The sequence below is a fragment of the Ptychodera flava genome, chromosome 21, assembly GCF_041260155.1.
Source record: "Ptychodera flava strain L36383 chromosome 21, AS_Pfla_20210202, whole genome shotgun sequence".
Lineage (NCBI taxonomy): Eukaryota > Metazoa > Hemichordata > Enteropneusta > Ptychoderidae > Ptychodera > Ptychodera flava.
The window spans coordinates 36,915,116-36,941,134 of NC_091948.1; the positions used below are offsets into that span (position 1 = coordinate 36,915,116).

Genomic DNA, 26,019 nt, shown 5'->3' on the forward strand with positions numbered 1-26,019 from the left:
TAAATTTGCAGCAAACTATTTGCCGCAAATATGCGGGTGGTTCATTTTTCAGATGCAAATTAGGTTTCTTGTGAACTTGCTGCAAATATGCAGCAAACTCCCTGCCGCAACGTTGCTGCAAACTCTTTGCAGCAAATTTGCAGCACAATCCTTGCAGCAAACTTGCGGCAAATTAATTTGAATGTTACTGAAAATTTGCCGCAAACTCCATACAGCAAATTATTTTATTTGCGCTGACCATTGTTTCTCGTGAAACTGGTATTTTAGAGTTTAGTTGGATAAAACACATCTTGTGCTGTCCACAGTCCGCCAATATATAAATATTATTTATCCAACTAAACTCTGAAATACCAGTTTCACGAGAAACAATGGTCAGCGCAATAAAGTTATTATAAACAAAAAGATGACAGAGAAAAAAAGGTTAAATTCAATTGTGGTACAATTTATTTTATATGCCATGTTCATTTCATGCCACATAAGTGTCATGATCATGTCAAGATTTTCTTTTGACTTGAGAAGTTTCATGTAACAGTTACATTACTGTCAAAGGCTGCGATTTGGCTTTCTGTTCTCTGAATTTCTTGTCCCTTTAGTGTACCAGCAATGGATTCTGAAAAATATAAATCGTTCAGGGAAGAGTGTAAGTCTTTACCGTTTGACCAAACATTGTAAATTTCATGAAAGAAATCGATAATTATTTGAAAATGAGACAAAATCAAGTTGAAAAATTGAAGCAGAAATGCATAAATATTCATGATCGAAATTAAATTAATAATGATTAAAATGTCCGAAAGCGGACAACTCGCCGTATGTTGTTTACATACACAACGGCGACAATCTGCAAAAATCTCAGCACTTACTGTAAGTAACTGTGAAATGAAAGTGAATTCAGTATGAATCAGTACTCAACGAAAATTTATCTTTAGGTAAAGATTGCAATACAACGATTACAGAACATAATTATAGCGATCGATGTACAGACGAACGGTACATTGACTTACATTTCTGAACGGCTCGCAGACGCTGGACGATTCCCGGTCCGGTTGCAGGTCTCACCGTGCTGTGTGTCAATACTGTACTCAGAAAATATAGTCGGCATCTTTACTGCCGCTCGCGTTCACAAATTTAGAACTCCGCCTGTCCCTGGTACTGTATACACGTTTTTGCAACTATGTGATATCATTTGGCTGGCGATTCCATAGAAAGATCACGAAATTGTCCACTAGAAAACTCCCTGCTCACAAGTACGCAGCCGACACTGGCCGATGGCACTAAAATCTAACTTCGCGCCGATCAAGCCTCATGACGATAACGGGAGTGCGATCTATAAATCATTACGCGATTAATAATGTAGTCCCTTTTTTAAATGCTGGAATTGACTCTACATCTGCACCAATCCGTTATATTTCATATAGCATTTAATTTATTAGTTTAATGAAAATGGTTATTTTTATTATAGAAAGACTAAAAAGAGAGTAAAAATTCTTTCAGCACGAAGAATCAATATCAATGCGCGAACTGACCTTGATGAACCGTGACCGGAGAGTGTAAACATGTCGGCTGCTCGCAGCTGATACACAGGACGTGTTGGACGTTGGTGAAGCGGCGCTTTGAATTTTCGTACAGCGACTCGGGATGGAGTGTAATCCTAAACCTCAAATTTGTGCTCGGCAATATAACTCTAACGCTGAAAACATGGACAAAAGCCTTTTACCTCGACCCATGTTATCAGAAGGCGAGATTTTGTCAGCGGCATCGATGGGACAGACTGTAAGCTGCAGTGCATTGTACGTACCGTATACATGTACTATATTGATGGGATTATAGCTTGGAGCACACCACTACTCTGCTTGGGAGCTATGTAAGCAGTCTGAAATCACCAAAGTGCGCCGGCAAACTGCGCCGGCGCATTTCAAACTGCGCCCCCATTTTGCGCCGGTATATTGCGCCGCCCAAACTGCGCCCTTACTCTGCGCCATTGCGAAGTTTCAATGTCAAGCACGGTATTAATAGTCTATTTTGGTTTAGTCAGGCGTTTTCAAAGAAATATTCATGTTTTTCGTGGGGAATATGTTGAAATGTGTCACTAAAATGCGGAGGATGGGAGTAATTTTTTTCCGACACGTATGTGAAGTATGTAGGCCTAATAGCATCACCCGAGAGGGAAGCTAACTCGGCCAGTCGAGTGTCATTTGCATCGTAAATCGACCTTTGAATCTGTTTGTAGTTTCTACCCGAACCTTGTCGGTAAATACTTTCACAGTTAAAAAAGACGCTAAATTTTACTCTCAAACTATTTCGATGGCCAAATATCTCTGCCATTATACGTTTCGTAGGGTAACTCTATACTCAGTATATGGCGAGAGTGTCCTAGCTGTCTCAGTGTCTGAATAGGCGGTGAGGCCGTAAACCGGACACCCCATACTCATTCCCTTGTTTGATCGGAACCTCGTGGACCGTAATTCTTGCTCTAATTCTGCGACCTTTGAATCGTCCAATAATTGCTACTTCCAATTCATTACGACCCCAACTGATAAGGAATGCGACTGATTCTGAGACTCTCAGTTCATAGAAGAGTCAAAGTGCGATAACGTTTGCGACTGAACTTGAGATTCGATCCCATTTCGCTTTGTGATGTATATTTGCGAGTGAATTTGAGACCGGGTCTGAGACTCTCATTTAACGTGCAAACAGCAAATGCGACCGTTCTTACGACTGACTTCCTGACGTAAGGTATGTAAGGGTACCGGAAATCGACAAGTGCGAGGCTAAAGTTAGGAGAGCGTATGCGATAGTGAGAATGTGAAGTGAACTCGGTCTGTACATAGTTAGTGCTTGTCAGCATTTATTTCATCACTTTGGTCGAATGAAAACTTACGATCAAAGTCATTGCTAAAACAGCGATACGATCTCCATGGAAGTACAGTGCTGTGTATCATGAGCGAACCGCTGAGTGAATTCATCATTGAAGTCCCCGATGGAAATTATTGCAACACACTTATTTCCAAACACCAAGAAGTTGATATAGGCCTATACGTCTAAATAAAAATATGAATGAGACATTCATCTTTACATAATGGAGAATAGAATATCATATCTGACTACGAAGAACTTTATTTACCAGGTTTTAAAAATCAGCGAGAGACTGATCGGGCTGGGACGTACGATTCACAGACTGATTCAAAGTGCTGGTTAAAGTGAAAGGGGACGCCATGAACACTAAATCCCGACGAGTATTTATATAGTTATGTCAAAAACGGGAGTCACGACCGTGATTAGGTTATTCAGAGTCAATTAACCTTGAAACGGACCAAACGATAGCACACAATTACATACAATCTAGGTCTAGCGTCCTGTGACACTTTGGCGGGTTTCTGAGTCCCTGTCGCGGTTTGGAAAACGACCTGCTGACAGCTGATGACAAAACGCGCTCATACTTTTGATCATAGACCCTGGAGCGATGTTTTGATGGATTTCTAGCTTCCTTACCCTATAAACAACTTGAAACTAAAATGAAAGACGAATTTCAAAAAAGATCCGTGAACGGACGAGAGGTTTCCTGTAGAAACTTCAGATATTTACTGAGGCGGATCATCTATTTTTTTACATCCATGGGCGGATCATGGCAGTGAAATTTACCTCAATGGATGGATCAATCGGAGCACCGAGAATATGGCATTTCCCGTTTGATTTCCAAAACATCATCGTGGAGTTTCTAACAGAAAGGAAACAAATTGAAACGACAACTGATATCGTGTCATTTAAATAGGGCTTTTAATTGTTCATTCATTTTAGTTATTATCGTCGTGCCGTTTTAGAAGATTTTTGAGGACCTAAACGACATCATGTGTTGGTCCATCGCTATGGAATCCTATGCCAACGAAAGGCGGTGACTTTTTTCAAAGTTGAATAAAATTTCCTTTTTGGTTGTGTTAGTCAATTAATCGAAATATTTTTGTTCCCAATTGATCATAAACCCTCGATTCTCCCGTCTATGATTCGATATTCACTGACTCATTCTTTCTCTTCTTTGTCGATCGATGAAAGTAATTTTATCTTCAATACTCTGTCCTAATTTGACAGATGTAACATCTTCACCTATATTGTCATTAGTTTCTAACCAACGTACAAAAATTTGGCCCGTTTGCCAAAGCACATGCATGGGTCTATGATTGCATGAACTGCCGTACTCTATGCATTGGGAAGATATTCATGTTGCAGTCTGCCCGAAAACAAAACAAAACCCGAGGATGTTTAGGCGATAACAAAGGCGATGACTCAGTTGAATAAAACAAAACTAAACTTTTCGGACATCATATTTTTATCTTGGCGTCGGTTCGATGTGCGACCATACGCTGATCGCCGATATTCTCCATAAACAGATAAAGCTAGTCATTACGATTCTGCGACAAATCCGTGGTGTTTCTCGCCATGAACGTCCTTGAACCCGTAGGCGCGACCATTGTTTTTTTATGTGTTCTGTGCTTGATGATTGGTAAAATTAATGTATCAAAATTTGAATACATGTGACTAAATCCTGTGATTGTTAGGCAATTGACGGTGTGTATGGGCGAGACGGAAGACAACAATCCAAGGACCAAGCTAGGGAGCATCATGCATTGCATGCTTTCTAACAATGAGCCGCGTGTTTCCATATCTATATGCCATACGAAATCGGCTGTCCTATTTCGGAGGATAACTTTCGAGCTGCGTAACCGATGTTGAGGTTCAGATATCCGAATATCTTTCGTGTTCGAAAGGCTTATTGATTTACAGTGAATACAACTTTTGTATAATTAGTTTACGTGTACATAACCCTGCACACGGGGCAAAGCCAAATAAAAATACCAGGTTGGAAATTTTCAGCGGGTCGCTCTCATCAGAGGTCGAGGAAAAAAATATGTCGGTATCGTTGCTCCGCCATGTTTATTGTTGTTTGTGCGACTAGTTTGAAAGTCATAGACTTTCTTAACGGTGAAATTCATATTGCCATTCAATATTTTACACACGAAGTCACCTGTCCCCTCCATTCGGAAGCAAAAACGTTCACACAGAATGTTTTTATAGTGAAAACTAGCTCCAGGCCGTGACATGTCTCTAGTTACGAAGAAACTTCGTAAATCGAAATCGACATCAACATTGAGCGGTGATCGTGAACCGTTAAATAAATGTCGGCAAAATAAAACATCAAATGGCTAAACTTTTGGAGAGAGAGAGAGAGAGAGAGAGAGAGAGAGAGAGAGAGAGGGGGGGGGAGGGTTTATGCAGTCGCGAACTGATCATGGTCTTTAGGATGGATAAATGCAGGGTCGGTTTACACATTTGCGCTGCAGAGATATCAAAAATGTACAGATACTTTCCCGAAATTTGACTTATTTTATAACATGAGTAGAACAAAACCAAAAATATTGACGTTACTCTTCGGATGTTTGACTCAGAAGTTTGCTAAAGTTAGATTACATGTATACTTACAGAAAATGGTCGCCGCAGTCTTCTGTTCAAAAAATATATGTTCTTCAACACCACGTTTCTTATGATCGGTGATGTCACATTTTATTTTTACAAATGTAAATTAATGCACCGATTTCAAACCGTTATTATTTTTTCTTGTCGAATTGAGAGATTTTTAGTAGTTCTGTAGACAAAACGATCAGAAACAGCAGAGTATCTTGGCAATGGCACGACATCTACGCTATCGTTTAGCTGCAATAATTGTACAGTTGCAGCCAGAGCCCCGGGTAAGCCGAATTCGGAACGTAATAACGCCAGTTACACCGGCGTCGTGGATTGACTGTACCTTTGTAATTTCTGTTGAAGTACACCTATTGTTGCTACAAGCATTGTGGGCTTCATGAAACGTTGTTTCTCTGTACATGTATACTGGTCTTGCCGTTATATTCCGTGTCGTATAATCTGTTGTTTCCATGTCAACACATTGGCCTGTGTACAACCTCCTGTGCACACTAATCGTGACCGTAATTTACAAAGACATAAACATTCGATCCCGTCCGTGAATGTCAAAGGTGAACGGGATTAACTTGATCCCGGGTATCAAGTCCCTGACTTTAATGGAGATGCAAAATTCACAAAGTTTGACTGCTGCTGAAGCCAAATCCTTTCACGATATCGCCAAGTGAGTGTAATCCGTCCCATACAAACATAACATGGTCTCGTACCTCCGAGACTCCATTCTGAAAACATGTCAAAAATCTTACTGGCGAAAGATATATTTTCACACCTTATTGAAAGAAAATTTCTTTACTGCAAGCTCCTGTTTGAGAAGTAAGTTATGGTACTGTCCGCTAACTACCTCCATGTGTCCACGTACGTATGTGCGTAGTCCCAAAACAACTACAATTAAGCTTAACTTGTTGCCAATTCACGTCATTTTTCGAGCTGCATTTTTTAGGGCACGAATATTAATATCTACAGTCTACACTGCTAAAGCGTCCTGCTACGCAAGTGCGACTACTCGATGTTGTGACACTCGGAGGAAGTGTTTTGGCGCAGAGTAAGGGCGCAGTTTGGGCGGCGCAATATACCGGCGCAAAATGGGGGCGCAGTTTGAAATGCGCCGGCGCAGATTGCCGGCGCACTTTGGTGATTTCAGACCGCTTACATACCTGTGCTTGGAGGTAGTAGCGGAAATATTACTGTACAGATTTGCAGTAACAAAAGTCTACGACGTGTCCTTACTGACCATCATCAAACGCACATTTCGTTCGAAACTGTTTGCATTTTGGTATCATTCGCAGAAAATACAGGGTGTAACTTGCAAGACAGACAAGTCCCCGTTTCAAAAATTTGTTTCCCTAAAAATTCAGTTTTCGATCCAACCATAATTTACCCAACCAGATTGTCAAAGGGCACTTTTATTACATCATGTCACTACAGTATATACTATAGATGCACTCTATATCCATGCAATGCTTTCACTAGCATAACTGAAGCTGTTCATTATCTAGCATTACCAGTTATTATAATTTAAAAAGTGGATTGTCTGTTATGAAATAAATGAACATAAAATATAAATGAAAGATCAATTTTATGTTGCTTACACATGACTGGTCACGAAGTGCAACAGTATTCAGTGTGTAGTGTGTACTCCCTGGTAATGAAATAGTGGGAAATATGTCAATCATGTGTTGCTGCATATTTGCAGCAATAATCTGGTTTGCCGCAAATTTGCAGCAACTTAGTCGTTTACCGCAAATTTGCTGCAAACTGACTTTGCAGGAGGGTCACATCTACCTGCAAACTTCTGCAACTCCTTCCTGCAAGCTATATGCTTGCTGCATATTTGCAGCAAACTTACGGCAAATTTGCAGTAGAAATAATTTTCGGTAAGGGTCCCTAGGTGCCAGTGCTTGTAGGCAGTTGTAGCCAATGAGCAATCCTACTTCACAACCTTGCAATGGGGGAAGCTCATTCTATGTAGATGAGACCATCTCTTTGCTGTGCTCGAGGTAGGGATGTGAGATCTATCAGTTGGAATGAAGTCTCTGGTATATGATTGTGGAATGTCTATGCGAATAGATGAAGACATACCTCTGAAATAAGATTTTAGATCACCTTACAGTCAATGATGGATGATGCTAAAGACATCGTTGACAGTTTCAGTCGTACTGGTTGACATTCACTAGAGACTGATTTCTCAATATCTTCCAGGATGAATGTTGAGTCGCTTTGTGTGTCCAGCAATGCATATGTAAGGACTTCTTTAGAGGGAGACTCTTTGGTAGACACCCACACTGGAACTATCATAGACGTACCCTTGCTATCTCCCAACTCTGCCTTGCATGACACTGCTGATGCTTCTGAAGTTTCGTTGGTTTCGTTGGGAGGTTTTTGATCCTTGGAGTCATCATGAAGACTTGTTGGGTGTCTTTTCTTGCACTTTTCACATGTTAACTTTCGCCTACACTCTCTTGCATTATGTCCTCTCTTGAGACAGCTGAAACATACTCTGTTTTCTTGAATATATTTCTTTTTCTCTTCCAGCAATCCTTTCTCAAATTCTGGGCATGTGCTAAGTTGATGATCAGACTTATCACAAAACATGCATGGTTTTGGCACATATGTCTTCGTGTCAGATGTTTGTTTCACACCAGATGATTCTTTGTTGACTTCTCTTGCCTCTGTTGTGAATGTGGTACCTTTGTTTCGGCTGCCTCTTCTTCCCTTATCACTGGATTCTCTCTTTTCTGTGAAGCTTGATTCCTTCATGGCATACAATGAGGAAATGGGATTGCAGCTATACTTGCTTCCTTTGCTACAAACTTGTCAAAGTCGTCGAAGCTTGGATACTCTCCAGAACTATCTAGCGTTTGTGTCACTTCACGATTCCAACGTGAAGTAGCCCAATCTGGTAGCTTCATTAACAATCGCTGATTCTCTTCACAGTCGTTCAGAATTTTCAGCCCAGGTACATGTGAAATTGCGTCTTTGCAAGCTCTGAGGAAATCTGCACTCTTGTAGACCAGCTGAATCTTTGGGGGCAATTTTCTCCCATTTGGAAAGTTTGTCTCTGAAGGCTTTCCGTACTTTGAAAGTATGGCCATACCTTTCTTCCAGCAAGTTCATTGCGGCTATGTTTGATCCCTCAGAATTACTGTTAAAAAATCCTTCTACTGCTTTCTGTGCTTCGCCTCCCACATACCTCTTCAAATAGTACATTCTTTCTGCTGCTGTGATACCTTTGCTCTCTATAAGATTCTTGAAGTTGATTTTCCATTGAATATACTGAAGTGAGTCCCCAGTGAATATAGGTGGCCCTGGCATTGGCAATCTGCTGACTGAAAGGCTATTCTGTAAAATGTGAGCTAGGAGGAAGTATCCATACTGTGATGTGCAGTATGCTAAACACGGTGTGCTCAACGTACAGAATATAACTTTTCATGATGTCTCAACTTCTGTGGCGTCGTAATTGCAAATGAGCGCAATCTCTGTCCGATCATTGTCCGATAGTATGCCATGGGCATTGCTATAGTCCGCTGGCAGTGATAGTGAAATTGTCCGCGTACACTGCACACTCTGGAAAACGATTCCATATCTCATCAATAAATGCTCTAAACTACTTTCACGTGCTATAAATGTCTCTCATAAACTCATGCAATACAAACTACATTAGATATATTACCTCGTGGGCCTATTTAGTTGGTACTCTAGGTGAATTATTGGTGAACTTGAACTACTGCCTTGGTTCATATGGAATATAGGAAAAAAGATGGCTACCACTGAATCATGGGAACAACAAATTGGCGGTTAACCACTAATAAACACTAAAAGTTTAATGTACTACTATGAAATAGCTTTAGGTCGATATATATGTAATTTCAAACTTTTACTAATCAAGAAAATATCAATAAATCTTATGAAAACTTTACGATCTGTAGTATGACCGACAACAACACTAGAGGGCGCTGATGACTTCGAAATACTCTGCTGCATCAAGTTCATTTCAACGGTCATTACGTCACGAGTATTTTTTTGAGTTGAACAAAGAAAAATACTAGGGAATAATATACTTATCACATGCACAAGCCAAGAATTCGTTAATTTTTGCAAAGTAAAAGAAGTTTTCCATGACGATTCCGCGTTTAAACTTTTGAACTACTGTAGGAATAATATCAACACGCCATGCGCAAGTTGTCAATCATTTCCCGTCATCTGTCGCGTGAGCCAGGATCATGGCGTTCACCCCCCTTTGTGTATTGAGCAAATGTCACACGACCTCTCGGTCTACACATATTTTCTGCAAAGTTATACACTATTTCAAAGATAAAATAGACCTAGAAATTTACCTCAGATGAATTAAGGTACGCTATTTTACGGGAACAAAAATGGACTGAATCTCAACGGCATGAACACTGTAAATGTCGTGCCTGACCTGGTTGTTATGGTTATGGAACCCAAAGTAACGCGACCTGCCTCAAGTTCATTGTTTCTGCAAATTTATAATTGACGTAATTCTTTCGGAATATACAGGCAGTACGCTCTTTGTGTTTACATTGTTCGGATTATTATTGTTGTGGTCAGTGAAAATATCGATTTCATTGCATGACTTTTGGAGGCCTGGACACTACACTTGACCCCCTTGTTGCACTGGAAACTACTATGTCTACCTATGGAGGTAGTAGCTCTCTACTTACACCTTCATGGTCTACCGCATGGAAGTACAGTGCATCAAAAGTTCAGGTGTCGGCGGGATCTATACGAATACAAACCCCCATGCGTATTGTCGACAAAACTTCTGTTGTACGTCACGGTCAAAACACAACGTGTTTGATTTGGCTCTTAAAACTTCATGATTTTGCCAGTTGCTTGAGCAGTTGCAGTCTACAAATAGTCGTTTCGGATATTTAAAGGTACTGTCCATCCACTGAAAGTGCTATTTTGCAACATTTTCCACGGATATTGGTGTATTCTGAGCAAGAAATCATGACTAGGAGGTGCGAGAAATGTAGAATGCGTTCTGCACGTCCCATTATTCACGCCAGCGACCAATTTCTATGTGATATGTGTGCAGACTTTAATGACAGGTGTGCTCAGCGGGTAGAGTTGACTTTTCAGATCCTCAGATTCAGATCCTCAGATTCAGATCCTCAAGAGCTCAGACCTCAGATCCTATAACTTCAGACGCAGATTCATAATTAAAATTTCACAATTTTCAAAGTTTGATGTAATATACTGATAAATAAAATATATTTTAGATTTGGAAAGGCTTTAGAAATTATGTTATTTCTATCTTGAATCTTGAACTTAAAAACTTCGTTCTCAGAATCAGAACGTCATCTGTCGAAGACAGGGTGCGCAATGATTCCACTTGTTATGTCATCACGTGAATGTTCCCTCATAGAGATAAACACACCCGCGTGCGATAGAACGATCAAGACCGCGACGATCATGTAAATGCTGGCTATCGACAGTCCGTATTTTACCATCGTTCGTAATATTTATGGCGAGGGAATATAACTAATCCATGTTGGAGGCCAGTGACCCGGGCTAAATCAGAATTCAGGGGTCGGAAGAAGCAAGTTAGCTAATCTGTAATTGTAGACCCGTGTTCGTTGAAACTTGTTGAGCGAAAACGTTTATGTAGACTTTTTTTGTTTTCATAACTGCCTTGTACATGTCATTTTCAAATTATTATTTTGAATATTGCAATCATACTGTTAATACGGGTATTGTAAAAGGCTTGTAAATTCGAATCTGCATCTGAAGTTATAGGATCTGAAGTCTGAGATCTGAGGATCTGAATCTGAGGATCTGAAAAGTCAACTCTACCGTGCTCAGCGTCTTGAAAGACCTGATTGGGAGACCTTTCTAACAACTATGCAATCGCAGGTAACAACAGACGCTCTGCTCGAAAACGATGCTGCTACTGGTCCCTATGTGTCCATTTTTGAACAGCTTTCTGCTACAATGGATGTCAACATATTTGCTTCTACTTTTTGTAATGATATATCGCATGTATACCAGTATGATAAAAGAGAAATAATCGAATTTCTGCTTGGGCTTGAGTCATCTAGCCAGTGTCGGAAGGACAAACTGTTATCAATAAGGCTTCATATTTATGAATGATTCCAAGTCATGTTCCCTGAATATCAGAACTATGAGATGTTTAACAGGAGAAAAGTCGAACTTATAGCTGAAGACATATATTTCATAGGTTACTCGCTTGCAAATAAGAGACTTGATAAACGACTAGCAAAATCCCTGAAACCCGTCGGTACAGTTACTGAGATGACTAATGATGAAACTATGATACAAAGTCTACCAGAATCAGAACTAACAGAAACATGTATTTTTCTACGTGACACGGTCACACAATTATCTACTGCTGTGTCTACCCTAACGAGCGAGATCACTTTACTTCGCGAGAAAGTTGCCAGTCTGGAAGTGAGACTATCGACACAGAATGTCCCTGCTGTTCAGAATAATCATCATAACAATCTTGAAAACATTGATGAGAATATGCAGAATTCAACAAGATCACCAGTTGATGAAGTCAATGCAACGACAGTGCAAGTTACAGGTGATATTACGTCATCAGAAAATGCACCTGCTTTGGACGCACACCCTAATTTGCATGTAGCGGCATCTGGCCACAGTGATGAGCAACGTAACAATTTTCGTCTACAACAAAGCTATCAAAGACGTAAAGTTCGTCGTGGAATAAATTTAAAGGCAACACAGTATTCAGAGGTCGTTGGTACAGGTTCACGAAATTTCAATATTTCTGTGCCCCATGTCATCGAGCCCAATGTCATGGAGCAGCACTGCAATCATATTTGTGCGGTTTATATTGGGGGTAGATCACAGGTGTCATGATGTGATTACTCAGCACATCACACTATTCAATATTCATGACTACCTACTTAATATACATGAGAGTCACTGACATCCTGTATCTGTAACTTATGCAAAAACACTTGAATAAACTTAGTCTTAGAAGTAACATACTCAAGACTGTGCCTCCATTCAACACAAAACATAACATGGTGTCAGGAGTGCTGAATTTTGTTCACCACAAAGTAGTGGATACAGACGACAGAGCAAAGCTGGAAACGTGGTAACCTTGAAAACCAGTGAAAACAGAAGACTCCAAGTAAGTCTTCATCACTTGGACATCAGTGCCACTCCGTAGCAGCCACCTCTAAACGAATTTTTTTTTTGTGGCATATGTCCCACTGTCTTGCGGCTTATAAGCTACACACAAAAAAGGCTGCCAGAACTTATTTTTCATTATGTGCCGATATGTGCCACTAGAGGCACTTAACAGGCACACAAAGACAATCAGTCAAATCTTTTGTGGCAGATATGCTAAAATATTTAAATAAACACAGTTTGAGCAAGATATTGCTCACTATAAGCCGAGGTATTTCGAGGTATCAAAAACGGAGGAGTGAGGGACAAAGTGCGGGACACGCAAACTGTAATTTATGGCACTCTGAGGGACGTCCCGCACTGTGTAAAATATGGGACTCTGAGGGAACGTCCCGCACAGAGTTAAAAACTGGACTCTGAAGGACGGGGGCGCCCACTACGATGTGCATTGGTCCGGTACGCGCTGACGCGTTACTTTTCAGTTTGGCTTTTTTGTTTGCAATGGATCGCCAACAGCGTCCTCGGACATTTTGAATCCCGCCAACAGAACGTGAAAAGAAAGATGAAGCTACGCCAGGAAATCGCTTCCAACGTTTATTTCGTTTTTAGCAAAATCATTAGAAGAAAATATAACTTTCTATGTAGCCCATTCATCATTATGCCCTGTCTGATGTGGCGCTTGGATTGCCACCACTGTCATGGCGAGAAATTGTATAATATCACAAGCAGATCGTGCCTCGAAGTTTATCGAAATGCTTTTACGTAAAATCTGTATGGAGACGTAATTTCTCGTGTGAACAGATTATGACATAGCAACCACAGTCCTAGCCTTGCGTACAGGTCTGTGTGTTCCCGGCGTTATACGGCCTCTCACATGTAGTAGGCCGTATAACGCCGGGAACAGAGTAGAGTAGATCGAAACGCAAAAGGGGTGTTATTATAGGAAAGGCAGTGACTCATTTTAAATGCTGTTTCTGGTTGTGTAAGTCTGTCGATCGAAATATATATTTTGTTCCCAGTTGATTAATCATGGGGGAGGGCAGTCTAGATCTCCCCTTTATGGTTTGATATTTACTGACTCGTTCCTTCTCATTTTTGTCAATCGATGAAAGCATTTTCGTCTTCCATATTTCAATCTTACTTTGACCGATGTTATATCCTGACCTATAGTGTCATTAGTTTTGACCAACGTACAAAGACGTGGCCCATGCGCCCGGTTGACGAGATATTTTGCAAAACTGTGAAGAAATATTTGAACACGTACGACCATACTGTATGCATGGGGGCCCGGGACACATCGATGTCAGTCTTTCCGGACTGTTTACATGTAGCTTAGGGGATATCAAAGCAGATGAATCAGTCAGTTTAATAAAACATAATATTCGGACATATTTTTTGTCAATGTCGGACTTTTGATTCGATTGAGAAACCAGAATCACCTACAGAGATGTCTGTATTAAACACGGACGCACAATTCGGAATAGTTTGTTGTGCTACGTTGGTCTCAGTCTTGGTGTCTCTCCCATAAATTTTCGAATCTATAGGCCTACCCTTGTCGTTTCGATTCACAGGTAGCGGTACACCGATGACCAGATATTGTATGTTCTTAAAACTAGTCTATAAAGCAATTTTACGACACTCTTTGTCATCGTGTCTCCCCGTGAACGTCCTTGAACCTATGGACGTGACCATTGTTTTTCTGCGCCCATTATAGTGTAAACACCTGCTCGTTCCCAGCAGAGTACTTTTTTAAAGTTCTGCACATCATTGTACACTGTGTGTGTAAGCTCTATACATTGTTCAATTATGGAAAGGTATTAGTAAAGAATAAAGGGTCGTTACAGTTGCAAAAATTGCGAGAAAAACGGCATGTTTTTCCAGTACTTTTACAGTTCTGTGCTTTCCGTCCCTGTTACTCAAATAGAATAGTCATATTCACAAGCGCTATTGTTTTAAATCACGTCCAGGATGTGCTGTTGATTTTCATTCTTTCGTGCAATTTCATTCGTTTGAAGCAATTATCCTTTCATTTGACTGCTCTGTGGGACTCTTCTGGATATGTGTTTTGGATAAAAAGAACTCTACAGAGAAAGACATAAACTTCGACGGTGATAGGTATACAATATCGGTTTGATGTGAGATTTATACAAGTTATTTTAGAAGTTCTCAAAACCAGTAAAAATAATTCTGCGCACCACTTATTGATAGTGTCTTCTTGTGAACGTCTTTGAATCCGTGACCGCGACCATTGTTTTTGAAGTGTTCGACGGTCGATGATCGGTAGATTTATAAGGACATATGTCACTGAACTATCGTGTGATTATTAGCATGGTTAGGTAATAGACGGTGTTGTAGAGGCTATGCGGCGAAAGTCCACGGCCCAAGGGAGCATGAGACGTACATCGCATGCTTTCTTACAACGAACGAGCCGTCGGTTTCCATAGCTACTACGCTACTACGTGAAATCTGGCCTCACCGATGTCCCTGTCCTGATTCGGAGAACAACTTTCAAGCTGCGAGTTGAGGTTCAGATGTCCGATTTTTTCATATTTAAAAGGCTTATTGATTTACAGAGAACGCCCGTCTTTTCTTTAGCTTTAACTTAGCACATGATGGCAATTGAAAATTCAAAGCCAAATAGCCAGTGGGAAAAAAATTCGACGACTCGCTCTCACCAGCGGTCGCAATGAAAAAAAAATCGAAGTCTCTGAAGTTGCTCCTCCATGTTTATTGTTGGTTGTACGGCCAGTTTGAAGTCAAAGACTTTCTTCACGGTAAAATTCATATAATTACCATACCGCGAAGTTCCCTGTGCATTTCAATATGTCTATTTGGAAGCAAAAGCGTCACGGACATTCGATCGATGGTGATGAACTTTCTCCAGGCCGTGACATGTCACCAGTTACGAACTTTACCGGTTTTCGATACGAAAGATGCAATATATTATCAGCGTTGTTCACATTGTGTTTTGAGTCTGATATCGAATATAACGGGAAAAAACTAACGATTAGAGTGACGACAGAGACCATGCCCGATACGGGAAATTGACATCAACTTTTGCATTGAGCAGTGACTTCAGACTGATATATAAATGTCGACAATATAAAATATTGAAAAATGCTAGAGAGAGAGAGAGAGAGGGGTTTACGCTGTCGCGAACTGATTATACTCTTTCGGATATGACTTCGGTATAGACGATACACAGACATCGAAAATGTACACCTACTTTCCAGAAATTCGACAAATCTTATAATAAGAGTAGAACATATCCAAAAGTGTTAGTTGAAGTAAATCTTCAGATGTTGGTTTTCCAAAGTTAGACAATACTTACAGAAATATGGTCGTCATAGTCTTCTCTTAAAAACTATTTTCTTCAACACCACGTTTCTTATGATCGGTGATGTCATTTTTTATTATTTTTACAAACTTTCAATGCATCAAACGCCATTAGACTATTACATATGCCTGTCAGGGAGTTACAATATATAATTCCAAGGGCTGGCACGCGATGTCAACTTACGCGTCGTCCGTCGTGCGGCCGGTGCAGTGTCACAGATCGCTCCGTCTGTAATCGCGGCCACTTTTGATGTGACACCCACGTGCGTTTGAGGGTTTTTTGTTACCTAATTTGTCGACCTCACAAAATTTCACAGTCCATGCTTTGAAGCAGTCTCAACATGGCAAACATGTCTCGCGTAAATTTCATCCTCGTCGTTCCAATTATTCAAGACTGCCCATAGCATACAGCCCCAACACGGGGAACACGCAACTCTCTTCACCTACACGCCGCGCCTTTCGATAAATTTTCACGTAGTACATGCAGTTTCAGCGACCTGCAGCGCAATGTTTAGTAAGCCCTATCTCCATGGGCCCGATCGTGATTTTGTGCTATACATCGTTGGGGGCGCCCCCGTCCCTCAGAGTCCAGTTTTTAACTCTCTGCGGGACGTTCCCTCAGAGTCCAATATTTTACACAGTGCGGGACGTCCCTCAGAGTGCCATAAATTGCAGTTTGCGTGTCCCGCACTATGTCCCTCACTCCTCCAGTTTTGATACCTCGAAATACCTGAAAAACCACAACATTGAGTTGACACTCCACTTGATCACGCATTCTTAGATGAGATATCCATTGACAGTGACACTACAGCTGGCACAGCAGGAAACCTTTGATTTTCAACAAATTGTGTGAAAAACTACCATTTGACTTTGATCGGTGCAATAAATCAATCACTGACTTTTTATGTACGTTTTGCAATGATTGGTTCTCACTGACAGCGTAACTGTTTCTACAGAAAAAAAGGCTTTGCAAAATATTAACTCTGGCGAACACATATATCGACGTTAGCCCTGCTTACGATGCTGTGTGTTCCGCTACAGCTAATTGTGGTGAGCGGGGCGATTAGCTGTAGCGGAACACACAGCATCGTACGCAGGGCTAATATCGACGTATAATGAACTTATTTCACGTGCATATCTCCCTTGAAAAGACTAGTCTTTCAAAGAACTGCAACTCAAAAATAACGTATATCTTGTTCTTTTGTGTTTTCTTACGCCCTTTCCACACGCGGGTCTTAAATGAACTGCAAGTACGGAGTAGGTCTTGAAAGCGTACGTACGGCATGGAGGTACGTACGGTAAAGCTTTCCCAGCGTATAATAATGTACGCATAGTTTCAACATTGATCACGCTGGGCTTCAAAATACGGACGTGCGCGATGAAAGTCATCGTCGGGCAAAGTTTGTAAGTCACGAGACTGCTATGTCGGAGCCGTTTTTGTAGAGTTTTGTGTTGATCTAGAAAGGTTATTCCATGTATTTGTGTCGTTTTGGTTTTCAAACGCAAGCTATGCAGCTGAGCTCGAGCTCGATCAAGCTGCTTGCTGAAGCAGGGAGACAATGCGTGGGTCAGAACAGACTTTGAACCCGGAACTCTAGAATCACGCCTGATGATGTCATATATCACGTGAAGACTTCTTTATGATTGGTCAGATTGTTGTAGATCATGTGAAGATTTCTTTATGATTGGTCAGATTGCCAAAAGGTCATGGGTCAAATCCTGAGCGGCAAATTAAATCTGATATGCACTGGTAGGCCGTTAGGACGTTTGAGCGAGGAGTATATCGTCGCCGTTTTTTCGCTCTGATTTTTGTACAGTTTAGCGTAAAATTACCGTAGGACATTATCATTCAGGGTACGTAAAGGTTAGCTATGAATTTAAAACCAACAAACAGCGTTTGCGATGCGTTGATGGCCCTTGGATGACCGATTCTGAGACCGCGATATCGTCCCGAAGAACAACGGTCACGGACACACCCAAGTTTGATCGAAGAGCTACAGATCGTTTAAAAATTCGGTAAGTAATTTTCAATACCACGAGTTGTCTCTATAATTTTCGCAGTTTTCACTGTCTTTGGTCATGCTATATTGATGTTGTTCTTGGCGAACCCTGTTCAAGTATGCCAAATGAACGTACAGTATTGGCAAAAATAATATACCGGTAGTTAATCATGGAGGTTGGTAGCCCTACGCGTACGATGCTGTGTGTTCCGCTACAGTTAATCGCCCCGCTCACCACAGCACAGCCCTGCAAAGACCCGTAGCGTAGGTAGGGTCGGTGACTTCAAATCCATTTTGGGACTTGATGTAAAAAGCCAAATTACTGCCGAAATTCAGCGTTCTTGGGCCCAAGTCGTATCCCTGCCTACCTCAGCTACTCGATCGCTTCCAAAAATGCCAGTCTTTTATTCACTTCTCGTAAATAACCGTCGATGTCAGCAACTCTCGCTAGCCCTGCGTACGATGCTGTGTGTTAGCTGTAGCGGCCAACACACAGCATCGTCCGCATTTTTAGATTACGCTTTTGAAAATTACGAATGCAAGAACGACGAAAATACAACTTAGTGGGCTAACTGCTAGTGTAACAATGAATACCAATAGGCATATCCACGACTCAGAGTACAAGCTGCAAAAACAGCAATGTATGCAACATTGATAAAATTTGTCCGCATTTCAAGCTGCGTGTCCGATATTGCGCGCGTACAGCTATATTTAGTAACAAACCTGTAACCGTGCACTGCGCTATTATAAAGGGATACTTTTTGTTTTAAAACAATTTATGAGACAGTTTTCCATTTACATTTCTTCTGTTTGAGATGTGCTGAAACCCAATCACGCTGGTCAATAGTTGTAGTTTGGAGTGGTGTGTCACACTCACAAGTAAATAGTGAAAATGAGGCTGAAAAGCAATGATTTGGTAATCACAATAACATAATGTATAGATATGTCATGAGTTTGTATCATTAGGTAAATTATTTAATATTAATTATTATAATTTTTTCAAGCACATGAATGCTCTTTTCCGTGAATTTTTGTATTAATATATAATAAGGGTAGTCGACAAAATACAAGCAATGTCACTTTGCACATTTAATAATATCCTTGTCTGTTATTTATCATTTTTATTCTCAGTGTATGGGCAAAGGCCATGAAGCTGAACAGACCAATGGATCAACAGGAACATTAATCTGAAGTTTCAGAGCAAGATCGTAAACATTAGGATGGCATCGAAAACAACCTTGGATAATGTGAAAAATCAAATGCAGACTTTTAGACGTGTTCTGTTATGTTTTTCACATGAACCTCATTAGATTATTGAATTTTGATTTTATTTTAATTTCTTAGTGGTCCAGCCTAGTGTACCAACATCATTGTTTTACATATCAAAATAAACAATGGGGTATTTTGGTGAAGATATGTGGTAAGTGGTTTTTTTTTTTGCATATGTGAGTAGGCAGTTTAAAAGGCAGTAGCTGTAACTTCATTTTTATGCAGTATTTTTATACTGTTATGTGTCTTGATTTTGCCTATTTGCCAAGTGAGTAAAGTGAAAAGTTACCTCAACGCACAAAAGTTAAAAGAACAACATCATAAGTTACAGCTACTGTCCCTTAAAACAAATGAAGATGTGAAGTGAATGGTAATCTCCTGGCTAGTATAAAACAGGTAGGTACAATTGCAGGTATGGTTGGGGAGGGGGGGGGGGGGTAGCACAGGAAGCATGCATAGCAGCATTTTACCATGAAACCTTTTACCCCACCATTTTTTGTGGCATATTGTCTGCAATCACAGCGGCTTCTATGCCGCTAAAAGCCGCTCATAAGCCCGTCCCATTTTTTTCGGAATATCGTCTGCAATCACAGCGGCCTGTATGCCGCAAAACTGTGCCAGAACAGATCTTTGCATGATAAAATATGAATAACCTGCTTATAAGCCACAAACAGTTGCAGCTTGGTATCCACAACTATTGTGGGTTAGCATGCACAACTATGTGCCAGAAGCCATATTTTTTCGTAAGGGCACGTGTACAGAGAACAAAGTCACCCACACTAAAGACAAAGAAACTGAAACATTGAAGACGGTCAAGTAAGTCTTTATCTTAGTTCAGTTCAAACCCAAAAGATGGCACAAAGACTAAAAACACCATCAGCATTTGATTTCTTCAGTGAAGATCAAGCTGAAAGATGGAAACCATGGAGAGAAGGTGTCGAACTTTATTTTGCTGTTGGTATGAAAGGCGAGTCAAACGCAGATAAAAGCAAAGCCCTTTTGTACATAATGGGTCCAAAGGGTAGAGAAATGTTTAAAACATTCACTTTTGCAGAAGATGGGTCTGACAAAAGCACAATACCAAAGCACATTCTAGATAAGTTTGAACAACGAGTTGCTCTAACAAACAATCTCATTATAACTCGACACAGATTCAATATGAGATTTCAAGGTGAACATGAATCCGCTGATGAATATATCACCGCATTGATGACTCTGGCAAGCTTCTGTGACTATGGCGATCTACGAGATCAGCTACTCAGAGACAGAATAGTCTGTGGCATACGCTCCAAAGAGGTAAAAGAGAAACTTTTTCAGAAACCAGACTTAACCTTGGCTAAAGCGATCAACATCTGCAAATCCAATGAAGAGTCTAAGAAAAGCATGCAAGTCATGAGTAATGATAGTAGCGTCCATGCTGTAAAGTCCCTGGGACGTGTTGACAGACAAAAACACACAACTGGAGCTAGACCAAAGCAACGTCAAGATGACAGAAAGAAATGTGGTAAGTGCGGAACAAAGCACGCACGAAAACAATGTCTGACATTTGGAAAAAATTGTCTCAAGTGTCACAAAATGAATCACTTTCAAAAATGCTGTAGGTCAAAGAAAACTGTCCATGAACTTGAAGCAGATGACACTACTGACTCTGATAGTGAATCAAGCACACTATACGTCGGGGCAGTCAGGTATTTCGAGGTATCAAAAACGGAGGAGTGAGGGACAAAGTGCGGGACACGCAAACTGCAATTTATGGCACTCTGAGGGACGTCCCGCACTGTGCAAAATATTGGACTCTGAGGGAACGTCTCGCAGAGAGTTAAAAACTGGACTCTGAGGGACGGGGGGCGCCCCCAACGATGTGCATAGCTGTAGCACAAAATCACGATCGGGCCCATGGAGATCGGGCTTACTAAACATTGCGCTGTTGCTGAAACTGCATGTACGACGTGAACATTTATCGAAAGGCGTGTACAAAATGTAGGTGAAGAGAGTTGCGTGTTCCCCGTGTTGGGGCTGTATGCTATGGGCAGTCTTGAATTAATTGGAACGACGAGGATGAAATTTACACGAGACATGTTTGCCAAGATAAAAGTACTTGGCAAATGTAAACTGATGTGTATTGACACTGAACTAGAGTTCTACATAACTCAAATGGATCAGCCACCACTGCTAGGATTTCAAGCGTCACAAGACTTGGAACTAATCAAAGTCGTCTTAAGTCTGGAAACAAAAGAAAAGAGAAAGGCAAAGAAAGCAGAAATCATGAAGAAATTTCCCAAAGTTTTTTCCGACAGCTTAGGATGTCTGGCTGAACCATATCACATCAGATTAGATCCGTCAGTAACTCCGGTAATACATGCATCCACCGAGAAAAATACCAGTGGCACTGAGGGACAAATTAAAATTAACACTCAATGAAATGGAACAGCAACAAGCCATCCGTAAAGTAGATGAACCAACAGACTGGGTAAACTCTATGGTCGTGGTAGAGAAACCTAAGACTGGAAAACTCAGAGTATGCCTTGACCCAAGACATCTAAACAAAGCAATCAAGCGTGAACATTATCAACTACCAACAATAGAAGACATTACTACACGTATGTCCGGAGCAAAGATATTCTCCAAGTTAGACACCAACCATGGATATTGGCAGATTCCGCTTGACGAGTCTAGCCAACTACTCACCACTTTCAACACACCATTCGGAAGATACTGCTACTTAAGAATGCCCTTTGGTATCAAGTCAGCACAGGAAGTGTTTAAGAAGCGAATGGCACAGAAATTTGAAAACCTGTCAGGGGTAGAAACAGACATAGATGACATATTAGTATGGGGAACCAGTGAGAAGAATCATGAAAACAGACTGACTAAAGCTCTAAACAGATGTGAAGAAATAAATCTCACACTAAACAATGAAAAATGCAAGTTTGGGATGGAATCAATTGGATACATCGGAAACGAGCTCACACCCCAAGGAATAAAGCCGGATCCAGACAAAAGTCCGCGCAATCACAGAAATGCCAGCGCCGACTGACAAGAAAGGAGTAGAAAGGCTACTAGGAACTGTGAATTACCTTGGTAAATTTGTTCCAAACATGTCATCAATTACTGAGCCAATCAGAAACATTCTGAAGAAAGAAGTAGAATTCCATTGGTCAGATGCCCAAGATAGAGCATTCACAGAAATAAAGAAAATTCTAACAACAGAGCAAGGTCCAGTTCTGAGATACTATGACGTCACCAAGCCAATAACAATAAGCTGTGATGCATCCAAGTCTGGACTAGGTGCTATATTATCCCAAGAAAACAAACCAGTTGCCTATGCATCAAGATCGATGACAGATGCAGAAACACGATACGCTCAGATAGAAAAAGAGCTACTAGCTGTTCAATTTGGTCTAGAAAGATTTCACCAGTACACATATGGCAAACAAGTACAGGTTGAATCAGACCACAAACCTCTTGAAGCGATACTGAAAAAACCACTAGCTGCAGCACCACCAAGACTACAGCGCATGCTACTGAGACTGCAGAAATATGACATCTCACTGAAATACACACCTGGGAAGGAACTGGTAACAGCAGACATGTTATCACGAGCATACATCCCTCGATGTGACAGTGACCATGACATGGATGAAGAACTATCGGCAGTTGTACACCATGTGATGTCAGCACTACCGGTATCAGACAACAAACTAGAGGAAATCAGAAAAGAAACAGCAAACGACCAAACCCTAACAGAACTGAAATCTGTGATATTGAAAGGATGGCCAACAAGCAAAAGTCAAATACCAATCAGATTAAAGCCATACTGGAAGCACAGAGATGAACTATCGATATTGAATGACATCATATTCAAAGGTGAGCGAATATTAATTCCACACACACTTAGAAAAGAAATGCTAAAGAACATCCACACAGGCCATAAAGGAATAGAGAAGTCCAAGAAACGTGCAAGAGACGTTCTCTTCTGGCCAGGTATGAACACACAAATAGAAGACATGGTATCGCAGTGCAGCACTTGTCTGGAAAACCGTAAATCAAACCAGAAAGAGCCAATGATACCAACACCAGTACCAAATGGCCCATGGCAAGCAGTCGCTACAGATCTCTTCACCATCACTACTCTCAACTACTTGGTTGTGGTAGATTACGTCACCATCACTACTCTAAATATTTCGAAGTTGCAAAGTTAGAAAACACAAAAAGCAACACTGTGGTAAGCTACACCAAGTCCATTTTCTCAAGACATGGAATACCAATCGAAGTAAGAAGTGACAATGGTCCACAATTCACATCCAGTGAATATCGACGATTCTCCAAAGAATGGAACTTCAAACACACAACTATCAGTCCATACCTCAGTCAATCCAATGGTATGGCAGAGAGAACCGTACAAACAGTCAAAGACATACTACGAAAATCAGCAAAAGATGGAAAAGATCCCTATCTCAGCATCCTGGAGTACAGAAACACACCCGTTGATGACATTGGATCACCTGCACAATTACTGATGAGTAGAAGATTGCGTTCTATCATACCAACTACTCAAAGTCACCTGAAACCAAAAGCCATCAACCATGAAACCATCAAAGGCAAGTTAAAAGAAAAGCAAGATCGTCGAAAGCAATACTATGACAGAAATGCCAAACCACTCTCATCACTGCAATGAACACAGGAGACACTGTAAGAATTCAACAAGGTAAATGGGAAATAGCAAAGGTCAAAGGTCATGCAGGGACACCAAGATCGTACTACATTGAAACACCTGAAGGAAAAACATACCGTCGAAACAGAAGACATCTGATGAAAACCAACGAAAAACCGCCACCTCAACAACCAATCATCATTGACGATGAAGAAAATGAGACCAAAGAGCATCCATCTTCCACAGAACAACATCCATCGACTGCCATGGAAACAACACCAGCTGAGAAAGATCAACCGGTCAACCAGAAAGTTACAACAACAAGAAGTGGAAGAGTTGTGACAAAGCCTGAGAAGTATAAGGATTATGTGTGCAATTGACGTCATCACACATAGAGTCAAAATGGGTGATTATGGCTTTGCTATAATCATTGTTAACGTCTGGAGGGACACGGGGAGAAGGGTTTAGACCTTGCTAAGTATGGGTCACCATGCACCACTACTTCTACTGCTTGCTGGATGCACTGGAGACGTAACCTTATCTACCAACCGCCTTCAAATCGTTATCTAAACAACTTGCGTCACCCTTGCCACGTCATTATCCATGCGCATATCAGTATGATCAAAGCCACAGATCGTCCATTTCAACTTCTGCCACGCTCAAGTTCACACCACAAAATTCCCACCCACCCTCCACTAGAAAAAAAAAAAAAGCCTCGCTGCAGGCTAGCAGCTCACAATAAAAGATACTGTATGTCTCTATATCGCTAACTTTACATAATAAAGTTCCAGGGGGGTACTGTCATGGGTCTGCTGCGGGCGACTGGTAGCACGTTGCCCGATGCACGGTACCAATAACCCGGTACCGCCATCCAGGCCGCTATGACGCCTCGTTGCCCCGCCATGGCAGTACAGGCATAACCCCGGATTTCGGCCAAACACTTGTCTCCGTGTCGTTCCTTTGCGTTAAGGGCAGAATAATCCCTGACTCGATTAGTTAGAATAGGCTCAAGCGGGATAGTCTACCCTGTCTTGTTAGTTAGTTGAAATATATAATCATTCATATATAAATTAGTTAGACATGTACATTTGAACAGATATAAGGAATGACAATACTGCATGAAGATCATGAACACTATGAACACTGTGAACTTGATGACTGAACTCTGATCTCAATTATACTACTGACAATTTTACATATATCACTTGATCTCAACAAGAATCAATACAATTAATATTTCATAGTTGCCAATATACAACAAACGAAATTCATAGAAATTACTTGAACATCTCAATCTCAAAAAGGGGAGTTGTCATGATGTGATTACTCAGCACATCACACTATTCAATATTCATGACTACCTACTTAATATACATGAGAGTCACTGACATCCTGTATCTGTAACTTATGCAAAACACTTGAATAAACTTAGTCTTAGAAGTAACTGACTCAAGACTGTGCCTCCATTCAACACAAAACATAACAACAGGCAACCCATTAAGTATTACTGAGTTTTTCACAGTTTTCTCTATCATTTTTTCTTCTTTCTTCATGCTCTGAATGATCGGAGTAAATAAAATAAATGGTTATATAACCTAACCTAGCCTCTGTGACTCTTTATTTATTTTACACTCCATTACAAGGACGTATATCTCTCATACACACATGCTGTAATTAATAAGTCAACACAACTAATTATGCTAATCCATGGACTTATCAGGGATTTTACGGGTTGGTCAACATCAGGAAAGATAGGAATGGTTACTAAAACCCCTTTTTCATTAACATCACTATCTTTCCGATGTTGACTTAAACCTCTGATAAGTCCACGGATCATATTTTCAGTTATGTTGACTAATTAATTACAGCATGTGTGTATGAGAGATATACGTCCTTGTAATGGAGTGTAAAATAAATAAAGAGTCACAGAGGCTAGGTTAGGTTATATAACTATTTATTGTATTTACTCCGATCATTCAGAGCATGAAGAAGGAAGAGAAAATGATAGAGAAAACTGTGAAAAACTCAGTAATACTTAATGGGTCGCCTGTGTGTAGATTGGATATTCAAACTTCTGTTGACCACATTAGAAATCATCTTCATAGCATTGGAGTGTCTCATGTCACGGATGTCATTAAATTAACATGTAGA

At 40.7% G+C, this 26,019-nt stretch overlaps 1 protein-coding gene and 2 long non-coding RNA genes across 8 annotated transcripts in view; 2 read left to right on the forward strand and 1 right to left on the reverse strand.

The window, feature by feature from the left end:
- The window catches only part of LOC139122144 (high affinity cAMP-specific and IBMX-insensitive 3',5'-cyclic phosphodiesterase 8B-like), a 455,871-nt gene that overhangs the window by 398,578 nt on the left and 31,274 nt on the right, over nucleotides 1–26,019 (forward strand). The window lies entirely within an intron of this gene.
- On the reverse strand, nucleotides 422–1,293 carry LOC139122148 (uncharacterized). The gene is made up of 2 exons (XR_011549413.1): nucleotides 1,002–1,293; nucleotides 422–610 (listed from the first exon to the last, which is right to left on the reverse strand). It is a non-coding gene; the product is annotated as an uncharacterized lncRNA (long non-coding RNA).
- LOC139122147 (uncharacterized) lies at nucleotides 17,044–19,357 on the forward strand. The gene is made up of 2 exons (XR_011549412.1): nucleotides 17,044–17,961; nucleotides 19,077–19,357. It is a non-coding gene; the product is annotated as an uncharacterized lncRNA (long non-coding RNA).